Here is a 13,112-nt window from a genome sequence, read left to right on the forward strand (position 1 = left end):
CAATCAAAGTTACAACATTCAAAAACCACTAGATTGCTGAGTCTTTTACAAATCTCTCATAGTTTCCCAAATTTCTTTATTTTCCTAAAACTTGGAAATTGTGTTTTGCCTAAGATAAGCCAACATATTTGGGCATGTTTCATAATTCTGTACAGATGAATTACAAGTAACTCAAAACCGGCAAAACACATCCTTCTGTGCCTGATGTATCACTCCTGTTCTATGAATGAAGAAGATTCAAAAAGTGAAGATCCAAATAACCAATGGAGGTACTTGTGCTTTGCACAACAGCAAAATGAGGAAGAAATAAAACAACATAAAGTTCCTTTTTCTTCAGTTTTATTCCTACCCATCTCTCTATAGTAAATATTTTATATAATTATTACATTATTCATGCTTTCAACAAGCATTTAGCAAAGAAGTATCTACTCTGTCCAAGGTACTAACCCAAGTGAGCACCATAAGGATGGATCAAAGAACTCCATGCAATAAAAAAAACCCTGCATTTTAGTGGGTAGAAAAGGCATGTGTTTAAACCTAAGACAAGGAGTATCATATACAGAAAAACCACAGTTAAGATGTTATGACAAATCAGAGAGATCATATTTTACCGAGGGGATGAAGAAAGATTGTGTGGAGCAGAAAACATGCAGCATGGGTCAAGAAATAGAGGGAAGGTTTTACACCCACACTGCACTCTTTCCCTGACTATGTGGATGACTCTAAGCTTTCCTATTCAAGCAAGTTGGGATTTCATTTTCCAGCAATGATCATAGTGATGCGATGATCTGTGTGGGATTTTAATTTGACCCTGATGCCCACCATTCAAGGAAATGTGTATTTCACTTAATAACTAGGCTTGTGTTTGGTGACTCTGGTCACGCATAGTAAATGCACAAATGAGTGTTTGGAACAAGACTGTACTTGTGGAAAAATTACTTACTTAGCAATTAATGAGCCTATTTTCATTGATGCCTGAGGCACTTCGAAAAATGATGGAAATAAATTGAAGCAATTTATTTAGAAAATGCAAAATTGTACACATGGATAGTATTTGTTATCTACCACCGTTCATAATGAGACTCTCTCAATATACTTTAGAATATAGTGGAGGTGACTATTTATAGAATTAAAACATCATCAAAGATACTTAGGAGGAACTATTACCCAAAAAACCCCCCCAAAACCTATTTGACCTAATACTTCAAACCTAGAAGCTGTGATGTGGTGTGTCTAAAAAAAGAACAGTCCTGCATGTGAAGATATAATGAAGAATGGACTGGGAAGAAATGGGAGAGCTTTTTCCTACACAAATCAAAATGTGGAATGGTATACAATATAAAGAAGAATAATAAATAACAACAATATTCTTGATTATATTTTAGAAATATCCACAGATATTGACAGGATAGATTGAAAATAAAAAGATTTAGATAATGGAACTAAGCCACTGCTTTGTAAATTCCCTAATAACTCACATACATTTCAGATATAAAAATGGTTTTAAGAGAATCATTCCCATTATCTAATCTAAAATCTAATACATATTTTTTTTCTTTTTAAGTACACAATATTCTTTCCAGAAGAGGTTATGAGATACTAAATTACACAATCCAGTTCCAGGCCACAGTAGCCAGGAGTAGATGTTGCTGAATGTATCTCAGGAGGGAATCATGGCTTTGCATGTTTATGTTTTTGTTTTGATACATTTAGTAATGGAAAATAACTTTCAACATTCAAAGGTGAAGTCGGAAGTTAAGGTTGAAGTACTCTCACCAATCTCAAGGTGTTGACAAAAAAAAAAGTTCACTGATTTCAGCAGCACAGGCAGAAAGTCCTTTCTTAAATATTAGCCAAAAATTCTACAGAACAATGTCAAAGAAGTATTCACCTCTTTAGAATCATCTGTTTAACTTCTAGCACTGCCTGAATCCAGGCTCTAAGCAATCTAAAAAGAAATAACTAAAGCTCTTAAAATAGAGTAGACAAAATCTCTTAAATTTGAAATACTACAAGGAAATTACTTGAAAGTTCTCCTGGCTCTGATTCAAGAAACTGTTTCAACACAGATTACAAAAAAAACACGGAAAAGTTTGACAAAAAAGGGGATCAACAATCAAATTCCAAAACTAGACTCTTAAAAGCAGATAATTAAGATAAAAGTACTGAACTAACTCTAGTCAGACACATTTCTATTATTCTAGATTAAGAACTTTACAAATTCCTAGGACATACTGGTAAACTAATGCATCACACTGTTAACATATCTACAATGAATTTTAATCCATTGGGGATGTACATATGTAAGTATAAAGATACACCCAAGAGACTAATTTAGAAAGGAAATATCTCAGTTCCACTGTCAAGATTCTCAAACACTAAGTCACTGCAAGTCTATTGGGGAGAACTGTGATTCACGGGTCTCTGATTCATTTGCAGGAATATTACGAGGAAGATAAAAGGGTTTTCCTCTTATATAGGCAAGTACCTTTGCAAATTCTTAGTCTCATTTGGTTGAAGCTGAAATATTTAAACCTGTATTTTGAAGCTAAGTTACATACTATTATTAAAGGTCCAAGATTCCTAGAAATTTGTCATTACTTCCAGACACAATTATAAATTTAACATACTGCTATCATTTATGCAAGAGCCTTCAGTTATATTTTAGCTATATTTTAGTAATATTATAGGAGTTACATTCCACAGTGACATTTACAAATTTGTATATTTACAAATGTTTAAAGCACATACTGTTCAAAAATGTCAAAATGGCAAGAGTTGTACAAGAGGGCTTATAGGTTTTGTAAAATACAAAATTGTGTTTGTAATCAAGATTCTGGTTCCTAGACCTGGCTGACTAGGTCATCAAAAACCTTTAAGCGGTATGGCTAAACTAAGCTCATGTTCACAACATTGTTCCTTAAATTTTACTCAGATTTAAAACAATCTGCAGTATCTTGAACCCAACCACTTTGCAGCCAAAGCAAGGAGTATATGTCAGCTTTGCCCATACTATTCTTTGTGCCTAAAAGTCTGGCACAGATCATGTATCTGGTGCTGTAAAGGTCAAACTCTGTGTAAGAATGACCAGCTTCTGGGAAATTATCAGATAATGCAGTGATATCACAGCTTAATGCCTGCTTGTCCACTTAATATCATGGATTTGAATTTTTATATCCAGAAACAAATGATATAATGGAGGCACTGGGCAAGAAATGTTGATTCTCTAGCAGCTGCAGAATTTGATGGTCCATTTCAATATTCCCATAAGGTTTTCATCCCAGCTTTTCACTGTGAGAAAGCTGAGCAAAAGGCACATCCAGTCTATGCCATAACTGCCAAAAATACAAAATCATTTAGTTAGTTTCTATTCAATTTAGAATAATTAGTTTTAGAATATGGGAAATATTTATTGTGGGTGCTAGTTGGTACTCCTTGCCTTTTCTTCTATAATCTTTCTTTTATCCTTTTGATCTGTTAGGAAGAAAAAAGAAAATGCTCAAGGATATTCAGAGGTGTGTGTATATGTCCCCTGTATTTCGAAGTTAAGTTACATACTATTATTAAAGGTCCAAGATTCCTAGAAATTTGTCATTACTTCCAGACACAATTATAAATTTAACATACTGCTATCATTTATGCAAGAGCCTTTAGTTATATTTTAGTAATGTTATAGGAGTTATATTCCACAGTGACATTTACAAATTTGTATATTTACAAATGTTTAAAGCACATACTGTTCAAAAATGTCAAAATGGCAAGAGTTGTACAAGAGGGCTTATAGGTTTTGTAAAATGCAAAATTATGTTTGTAATCAAGATTCTGGTTCCTAGACCTGGCTGACTAGGTCATCAAAAACCTTTAAGCGGTATGGCTACACTAGGCTCATGTTCATGCATGAAGGGTTGGTTGCTCAGGTCACAGGGTTGCCAGTGGTCACAGAAGTGGGTCCTGGCAGGGTCACTCAAAGGCACAATTCATTTGGACCAATTTCCCTCCATTAATGGTAATAGGAGCCATAGTTGGCAAACAACAGATTTCCATGCAACTCCAACGATCTGACTAGTGTGGAAATTTTTAATAAGCAATCAGTGTGTTTCGATTTCATGATGTGCCTACTGAGGCTCTATGCTACATTCTCTGTTAGGGAGTACCTAGTTTCATGGAACACAGGTCCCTGAAAGGTGAAAGATTCATTTCCACTCCTCAAGAAAACCTGTTTATTCACCTCTGTTTACAAATGCAGGCACAGACATGCTCAAAGTATGTTTGCTTATTTTTCTTTCCTGATGTAGATAGAACATCTGTTTTCTAAAACATCATTTTATTTTCAGTAACATTTGGTCCTGAAAGTATCATCAAGGAATTCCCTTCAAGCTTACATCCTAGCTGTCAACATCACCCAGAAGCCTTGCCATCTAGGTGCATGTGAGAAGATGAAAAAGAAAGCATCTGGTTTATTGCTCAGATTCTTCCTTATAATACATAAATAAAACGGAACTCCAATATATAGTTCAAATAATAACCATCACAAGAGTTTTAACTGATTTTTAAAAGTTTTCATATAGCTTAAGATAAAAAACACAAAAGAAATGAACCTTTAGTTAATAACAATTTTATTTCACTATTTATCCTACCATATTTCAAAATTACAAATTGAAATTATATCTGAATTCATTTGGCAAGGCTCAGAAAATTAATGTGCATATTCATAACTGTAAAACCAAATCTATTGTCTACATGCAGTCTAACTTTCATTTTATCTATAAAATGATCAGCCTTACAAAGAATAGACATATAATGAAATTGCTTTTTTCATACTAAAAGTAGACAGTTTTATCATGCTGAAAACAAAGAAACCTACTACCATACTTAAGAAAGATATTAATTAAATCAATGCTAAATTATAAAAAATTCTATCTTAATCCATTATCTAAATTACATAACACTCTAAAAATGTGATAAAGACTTCTAACTGTTTATGAACATACTTCTGCAAAACAGCCTTTAAAACACAATAGGAAAACTTCAACTGCCTACTAGTCTTTTAATAATCTATAATATGAAAGACAATAGCTTGCAAATATTAAACTTGCTTTCAATGCATATTAATCCATCTTACCAACATAAACTATATATCTATAAAAGTTTGTAATATCTATTTTATTTACTCTGAAAAGATTTAAAATTTTCTATTTTTAGTAAAATTTACAATCAAACCTCTTTATTGGTTTACTTTATCAAAAAATTAAGACAGAGGTAATCTGTCAATCCTCAGAGCATTTTATTATGACAGGTAACAAGTAATTATTTACTTTCTAATTGAAAAGGAATTTTATAAATATGTGGACAAAAGATGTTTCCATTACTACAGTCATAGCTAAACATTTTCCTTAGATAAATTCAATTACAGGGTGTGATGAAGAATATATCCAGTAATGCTTTTACCAATATGATAGACCAGTTTTGCAAAGAAACCATCTCTCCAAGCACACAGCAAATAATTCTGGCTAAACATAGAAAACATTTTTTTTCTTTAAGTATGGATACACTGAGAATGAAGAAGGGAAAACTGTAAGGCTTCAAATTATGCAAAAGTTTGAAATTATATGAATAAGCAATCAATGGAGATAGTACTTGCCTTAAAGGCATGCAGAAATTTCTTGTGGTCTACAATTTGACTTCAACTGGCCACAGGCATACAGAGTTAAGAGACAAAGTATGAGTATTTAGGGCCGCCCAGGTGGCACCAGGGGTAAAGAGCCTGCCTGCCAAAGCAGGAGATGCAAGAGACCTGGTTTGATTCCCGGGTCGGGAAGATCCCCTGGAGGAGGGCATGGCAACCCATTCCAGTATTCTTGCCTGGAAAATCCCATGGACAGAGGAGCCTAGTGAGCTACAGTCCAAGGGGTCATAAAGAGCAGACACAACTGAAGTGACTTAGAACACACACAAAGAGGAAAACTCTCACAGCTTTGGCATAAAATTAAAGTAGACTTCTATGAGAATTTCTAAATATAGGAGCATACTAATGATGGTATTTGAATCAGAAATCATACTTCTTATTGTAAGTAAAAAGTTCCAAGGTGAAATTTTACTTTAGAGTATTCTTAGGTTGATAATGCACTCAAGTGCCCATGAGAAGTAAACATATTTCCTTGTACCAGGAAAACACTTTCAAATACAGGCCTCAAAAGCTCCCAGAAAAGTATTTCCAAACGACGTAATTGCACTTTCTGCTTTTGAAATAACTAAACAAATCCTCTATAAGCAAGAGCTAGTGGAAACTAATTGCAAAAGTAAAGACCCATGAAGAAAATAAATACTGAAAATATATGGAAGAATAGACGGCTATAAAAATTAACCAGGCAGATTGGGAAAAAGTAACAGAGAAAAATGCATTAAAAATAAAATTTTAATTGATGAGATAAAATGGAGATTAGACACCTGAAAACTTAGTGACCTGAAAATTAGATCTGAAGAAGTTACTCAGAGGGAGAATATAAGACATACAGACAAAAAGACAGAAAATCTGAAAGGTTAGAACATATAAAAGACAGAGGGAGGAGGTCAGGAGTTTGAAAATAAAAGGAATATTTAAATGTGTAATATGAAAAAGAAGTTACCAAAATTGTTGAAAGACATCAATCCTTTGATTGGAAGACCAACAAATCAATCAGGACACAATTAAAAAAAAAAAAACTTGTATATATCATGGTCAAACTATAAATAGATGGACAGACAGACAGACAAAGCAGAAGCCAGGTGGCGGAAAGAAAAACAGAAGACTGCCTACTACAAAAGGATGACAATTTGAGTGATGCTGGCTTCTCAAAAAATGGAATAACAATGAAACAGAATCTTCAAAACACGAGAAAATTTTATATCCAGTGACATTGTTTTCCAATACTAAGGTCTAAGTAACAATTTACCAACAGTATTCTTCACAGAGCTAGAACAAATAATTTCACAATTTGTATGGAAATACAAAAAACCTCGAATAGCCAAAGCGATCTTGAAAAATAAAAATGGAACTGGAGGAACCATCCTACCTGACTTAGGCTCTATTACAAAGCCACAGTTATCAAGACAGTATGGTACTGGCACAAAGACAGAAATATAGATCAATGGAACAAAATAGAAAGCCCAGAGATAAATCCACACACATATGGACAACTTATCTTTGACAAAGGAGGAAAGAATATACAATGGATTAAAGACAATCTCTTTAACAAGTGGTGCTGGGAAATCTGGTCAACCACTTGTAAAATAATGAAACTAGAACACTTTCTAACACCATATACAAAAATAAACTCAAAATGGATTAAAGATCTCAATGTAAGACCAGAAACTATAAAACTCCTAGAGGAGAACATAGGCAAAACACTCTCTGACATACATCACAGCAGGATCCTCTATGACCCACCTCCCAGAATATTGGAAATAAAAGCAAAAATAAACAAATGGGACCTAATTAACCTTAAAAGCTTCTGCACATCAAAGGAAACTATTAGCAAGGTGAAAAGACAGCCTTCAGAATGGGAGAAAATAATAGCAAATGAAGCAACTGACAAACAACTAATCTCAAAAATATACAAGCAACTCCTACAGCTCAACTCCAGAAAAATAAATGACCCAATCAAAAAATGGGCCAAAGATCTGAATAGACATTTCTCCAAAGAAGACATACAGATGGCTAACAAACACATGAAAAGATGCTCAACATCACTCATTATCAGAGAAATGCAAATCAAAACCACTATGAGGTACCATTTCACACCAGTCAGAATGGCTGCCATCCAAAAGTCTACAAATAATAAATGCTGGAGAGGGTGTGGAGAAAAGGGAACCCTCTTACACTGTTGGTGGGAATGCAAACTAGTACAGCCACTATGGAGAACAGTGTGGAGATTCCTTAAAAAATTGGAAATAGAACTGCCTTATGATCCAGCAATCCCACTGCTGGGCATACACACTGAGGAAACCAGAAGGGAAAGAGACACGTGTACCCCAATGTTCATCGCAGCACTGTTTATAATAGCCAGGACATGGAAGCAACCTAGATGTCCATTAGCAGATGAATGGATAAGAAAGCAGTGGTACATATACACAATGGAGTATTACTCAGCCATTAAAAAGAATACATTTGAATCAGTTCTAATGAGGTGGATGAAACTGGAGCCTATTATACAGAGTGAAGTAAGCCAGAAGGAAAAACACCAATACAGTATACTAACGCATATATATGGAATTTAGAAAGATGGTAACGATAACCCTGTATACGAGACAGCAAAAGAGACACTGACGTATAGAACAGTCTTATGGACTTTGTGGGAGAGGGAGAGGGTGGGAAGATTTGGGAGAATGGCATTGAAACATGTAAAATATCATGTATGAAACGAGATGCCAGTCCAGGTTCAATGCACGATACTGGATGCTTGGGGCTAGTGCACTGGGACGACCCAGAGGGATGGTATGGGGAGGGAAGAGGGAGGAGGGTTCAGGATGGGGAACACATGTATACCTGTGGTGGATTCATTTTGATATTTGGCAAAACTAATACAATTATGTAAAGTTTAAAAATAAAATAAAATTAATTAAAAAAAAAAAAATAAACAATTTCAAGAGTTTACCAAAGAAGAAATGGGTGGGACAATCTGCTCTGCTGTTGCTGCTGCTAAGTCACTTCAGTCATGTCCGACTCTGTGAGACCCCATAGCCGGCAGCCCACCAGGCTCCTCTGTCCATGGGATTCTCCAGGCAAGAACACTGGAGTGGGTTGCCATTTCCTCCTCCAATGCATGAAAGTGAAAAGTCAAAGTGAAGTCGCTCAGTTGTGTCCAACTCGTAGCGACCCCATGGACTGCAGCCTACCAGGCTCCTACGTACATGGGATTTTCCAGGCAAGAGTACTGGAGTGGGGTACCATTGCCTTCTCCACAATCTGCTCTACCAGATATCAAAACATACAAATAAGTCAGATAATTAAAGAATGTGGAACGAGCACAGGAATAGAAAATTAGACAAATGGGACAGAAATGATACCTCAGAAACAGACCCACCCATACATGGTATGAAGATTCAAACAGCTATGCTGGAGTTAATTGTAATTCATATGAGGAAAAGTGAAATTTGATCCCTGCCTTATTACACCATATACAAAATCAATTCCACATGAATACAAGACTTAAATGTAATAGGTAAAATTTTTAAATATTTAAACACACTGTTAGAGCCTTTCATTTATCAAAGTAGAGATGTATGCCTTAAAGAAAATATAAAAATCACTAACCCCTAAGATTTTAAATATTTAAAAACATTTAAATTAAGAACTTCTATTCTCCAAAATACTCAATTTAAGACAAGCTACAAAGGCAATAATAATAATAATAATCACAACTTATATAATGAATATAGGTCTATTATCCTTTTTATATAAAGAACTTCAACTCAGTAAGACACAGACACTCCAATAGAAAAGTGGGATAAAGTATTTCACAGAAGAGGAAATACAAAGGATCTATAAGCATATGGAGAAATATTCAACCCATTTAGAAATGAAGGATATTACAAAAGAAATAAAATGTAACTCACCACAATATTACTTTGAAAATGTAAAAGAAAAGTTTATACACTCCTGTGGCGAGATTGTAGAGCAAGAGGAATCTTTACCATTGTTCATGACAGTGCCAATTGGTTCAATCATAGTTTTGCATTATCTAGTAATGTTGGGAATAAGCCAGACCTGGCAATTTTACTCCTAGATATAGGCTCTTAAAGAAATTTCTATACGTGTGTATTCAGAAATATATATAAAAATCTTCAGAGCATCATTGGTCATAATAGGAAAATCTAGAAACAACCTAAGTATTCTATGATACATGTATGTATACAAAACATCTTATAGAAAAATCCAAACAAACTTTTTGGCAAGGCCAATACATTAACATATATGTGTGTGGGCTGCCCTGATGGCTCAGATGGTAAAGAATCTGCCTGCAATGTAGGAGACCTGGGTTCAATCTGAGGGTCAGGAAGATCCCCTGGAGAAGGAAATGGCTACCCACTCCAGTAATCTTGACTTGAGAATTCCACGGATAGAGGAGCCTGGTGGGCTATAGTTCATGGGGTTGCCATCTGCACGAACTTTTTGGCCAGCCCAATATATTATATATATATATAAAATATATATTATGCATTATATATACATAATGTATTATATATTGTATATTATATATATATATATATATATATATATATATATATATATACAATGGAATACTATACAGGCAATGAAAATAAATTGCTGCAGATAAACAAATCAAAGTGGACAAATCACAAACATGTTATGCTGAATAAAAGAAGCAAATTACAGGAAAGTACAAGTACTATGATACTATTTATGTAAAATTTTAACACAGAAAAATTAAATACTATATTACTTAAGGAGATATGCATATATGGTTAATTTACAGAGAAAAACAACTGATTCACTATTGTAAAGATAAGGTAATTATTACTTCTAACAGGGAAGAGGAAACTTTGATCAGGAAGTTCACAGGAATATCAAAATTTTTCATATTGTCTTATATCTTAAGTTGGGTAGGAGGTATAGAGATATTTGCTATTAAATATTAAACTAGATATATTACATACAATTGTGTATATATATATATATATATATATATATATATATATATATACATGAACCGTGAACTTCCTGATGTTCAAGCTGGTTTTAGAAAAGGCAGAGGAACCAGAGATCAAATTGCCAACATCCACTGGATCATGGAAACAGCAAGAGAGTTCCAGAAAAACATCTATTTCTGCTTTATTGACTATGCCAAGCCTTTGACTGTGTGGATCACAATCAACTGTGGAAAATTCTTCAAGAGATTGGAATACCAGACCACCTGATCTGCCTCTTGAGAAATTTTGTATGCAGGTCAGGAAGCAACAGTTAGAAGTGGACATGGAACAGACTAGTTCCAAATAGGAAAAGGAGTACGTCAAAGCTGTATATTGCCACCCTGTTTATTTAACTTCTATGCAGAGTACATCATGAGAAATGCTGGACTGGAAGAAACACAAGCTGGAATCAAGATTGCCAGGAGAAATATCAATAACCTCAGATATGCAGATGACACCACCCTTATGGAAGAAAGCAAAGAGGAACTAAAAAGCCTCTTGATGAAGGTGAAAGTGGAGAGTGAAAAAGTTGGCTTAAAGCTCAACATTCAGAAAACTGAGATCATGGCATCTGGTCCCATCACTTCATGGCAAATAGATGGGGAAACAGTGGAAACAGTGTCAGACTTTATTTTTCTGGGCTCCAAAATCACTGCAGATGGTGACTGCAGCCATGAAATTAAAAGACGCTTACTCCTTGGAAGGAAAGTTATAACCAACCTAGATAGCATATTCAAAAGCAGAGACATTACTTTGCCAACAAAGGTCCATCTAGTCAAGGCTATGGTTTTTCCTGTGGTCATGTATGGATGTGAGAGTTGGACTGTGAAGAAGGCTGAGCGCCGAAGAATTGATGCTTTTGAACTGTGGTGTTGAAGAAGACTCTTGAGAGTTCCTTGGACTGCAAGGAGATCCAACCAGTCCATTCTAAAGGAGATCAGCCCTGGGATTTCTTTGGAAGGACTGATACTAAAGCTGAAACTCCAGTACTTTGGCCACCTCATGCGAAGAGTTGACTCATGGGAAAAGACTCTGATGCTGGGGGGGATTGGGGGCAAGAGGAGAAGGGGACGACAGAGGATGAGATGGCTGGATGGCATCACTGACTCGATGGACATGAGGCTGGATGAACTCCAGGGGTCGGTGATGGACAGGGTGGCCTGGCGTGCTGCGATTAATGGGGTCGCAAAGAGTCGGACATGAATGAGCGACTGATCTGATATATATATATATACACACACACATTTATAGTAGTGGTGAGAGTGGGGATCCTTATCTTGTTCCTGACTTTAGGGGAAATGCTTTCAATTTTTCACCATTGAGGATAATGTTTGCTGTGGGTTTGTCATATATAGCTTTTATTATGTTGAGGTATGTTCCTTCTATTCCTGCTTTCTGGAGAGTTTTTATCATAAATGGATGTTGGATTTTGTCAAAGGCTTTCTCTGCATCTATTGACATAATCATATGGTTTTTATTTTTCAATTTGTTAATGTGGTGTATTACATTGATTGATTTGCGGATATTGAAGAATCCTTGCATCCTGGGATAAAGCCCACTTGGTCATGATGTATGATCTTTTTAATGTGTTGTTGGATTCTGTTTGCTAGAATTTTGTTAAGGATTTTTGCAACTATGTTCATCAGTGATATTGGCCTGTAGTTTTCTTTTTTTGTGGCATCTTTGTCAGGTTTTGGTATTAGGGTGATGGTGGCCTCATAGAATGAGTTTGGAAGTTTACCTTCCTCTGCAATTTTCTGGAAGAGTTTGAGTAGGATAGGTGTCAGCTCTTCTTTAAATTTTTGGCAGAATTCAGCTGTGAAGCCGTCTGGTCCTGGGCTTTTGTTTGCAGGAATATTTCTGATTACTTTTCTATTTCCGTGCTTGTGATGGGTCTGTTAAGATTATCTATTTCTTCCTGGTTCAGTTTTGGAAAGTTGTACTTTTCTAAGAATTTGTTCATTTCTTCTAAGTTGTCCACAGCAAAAATAAACAAATGGGACCTAATTAAAATTAAAAGCTTCTGCACAACATAGGAAACTATAAGAAGGTGAAAAGGCAGCCTTCAGAATGGGAGAAAATAATAGCAAATGAAGCGACTGACAAACAACTAATCTCAAAAATATACAAGCAACTCCTGCAGCTCAATTCCAGAAAAATAAATGACCCAATCAAAAAATGGGCCAAAGAACTAAACAGACATTTCTCCAAAGAAGACATACAGATGGCTAACAAACACATGAAAAGATGCTCAACATTACTCATTATCAGAGAAATGCAAATCAAAACCACAATGAGGTACCATTTCATGCCAGTCAGAATGGCTGTGATCCAAAAGTCTACAAGCAATAAATGCTGGAGAGGGTGTGGAGAAAAGGGAACCCTCTTACACTATTGGTGGGAATGCAAACTAGTACAGCCAC

General features: G+C 35.3%; 1 long non-coding RNA gene across 24 annotated transcripts in view; it reads right to left on the reverse strand.

Annotated features, from left to right (window-relative positions):
* The window catches only part of LOC147366712 (uncharacterized), a 409,970-nt gene that overhangs the window by 289,647 nt on the left and 107,211 nt on the right, over positions 1–13,112 (reverse strand). The gene's annotated exons all lie outside the window — the stretch shown is intronic.

The sequence above is a fragment of the Bos grunniens genome, chromosome 8 (genome assembly GCF_055505025.1).
Source record: "Bos grunniens cultivar Pamir isolate PY7600 chromosome 8, Bosgru_T2T1.0, whole genome shotgun sequence".
In the NCBI taxonomy this organism is placed as follows: Eukaryota; Metazoa; Chordata; class Mammalia; order Artiodactyla; family Bovidae; genus Bos; species Bos grunniens.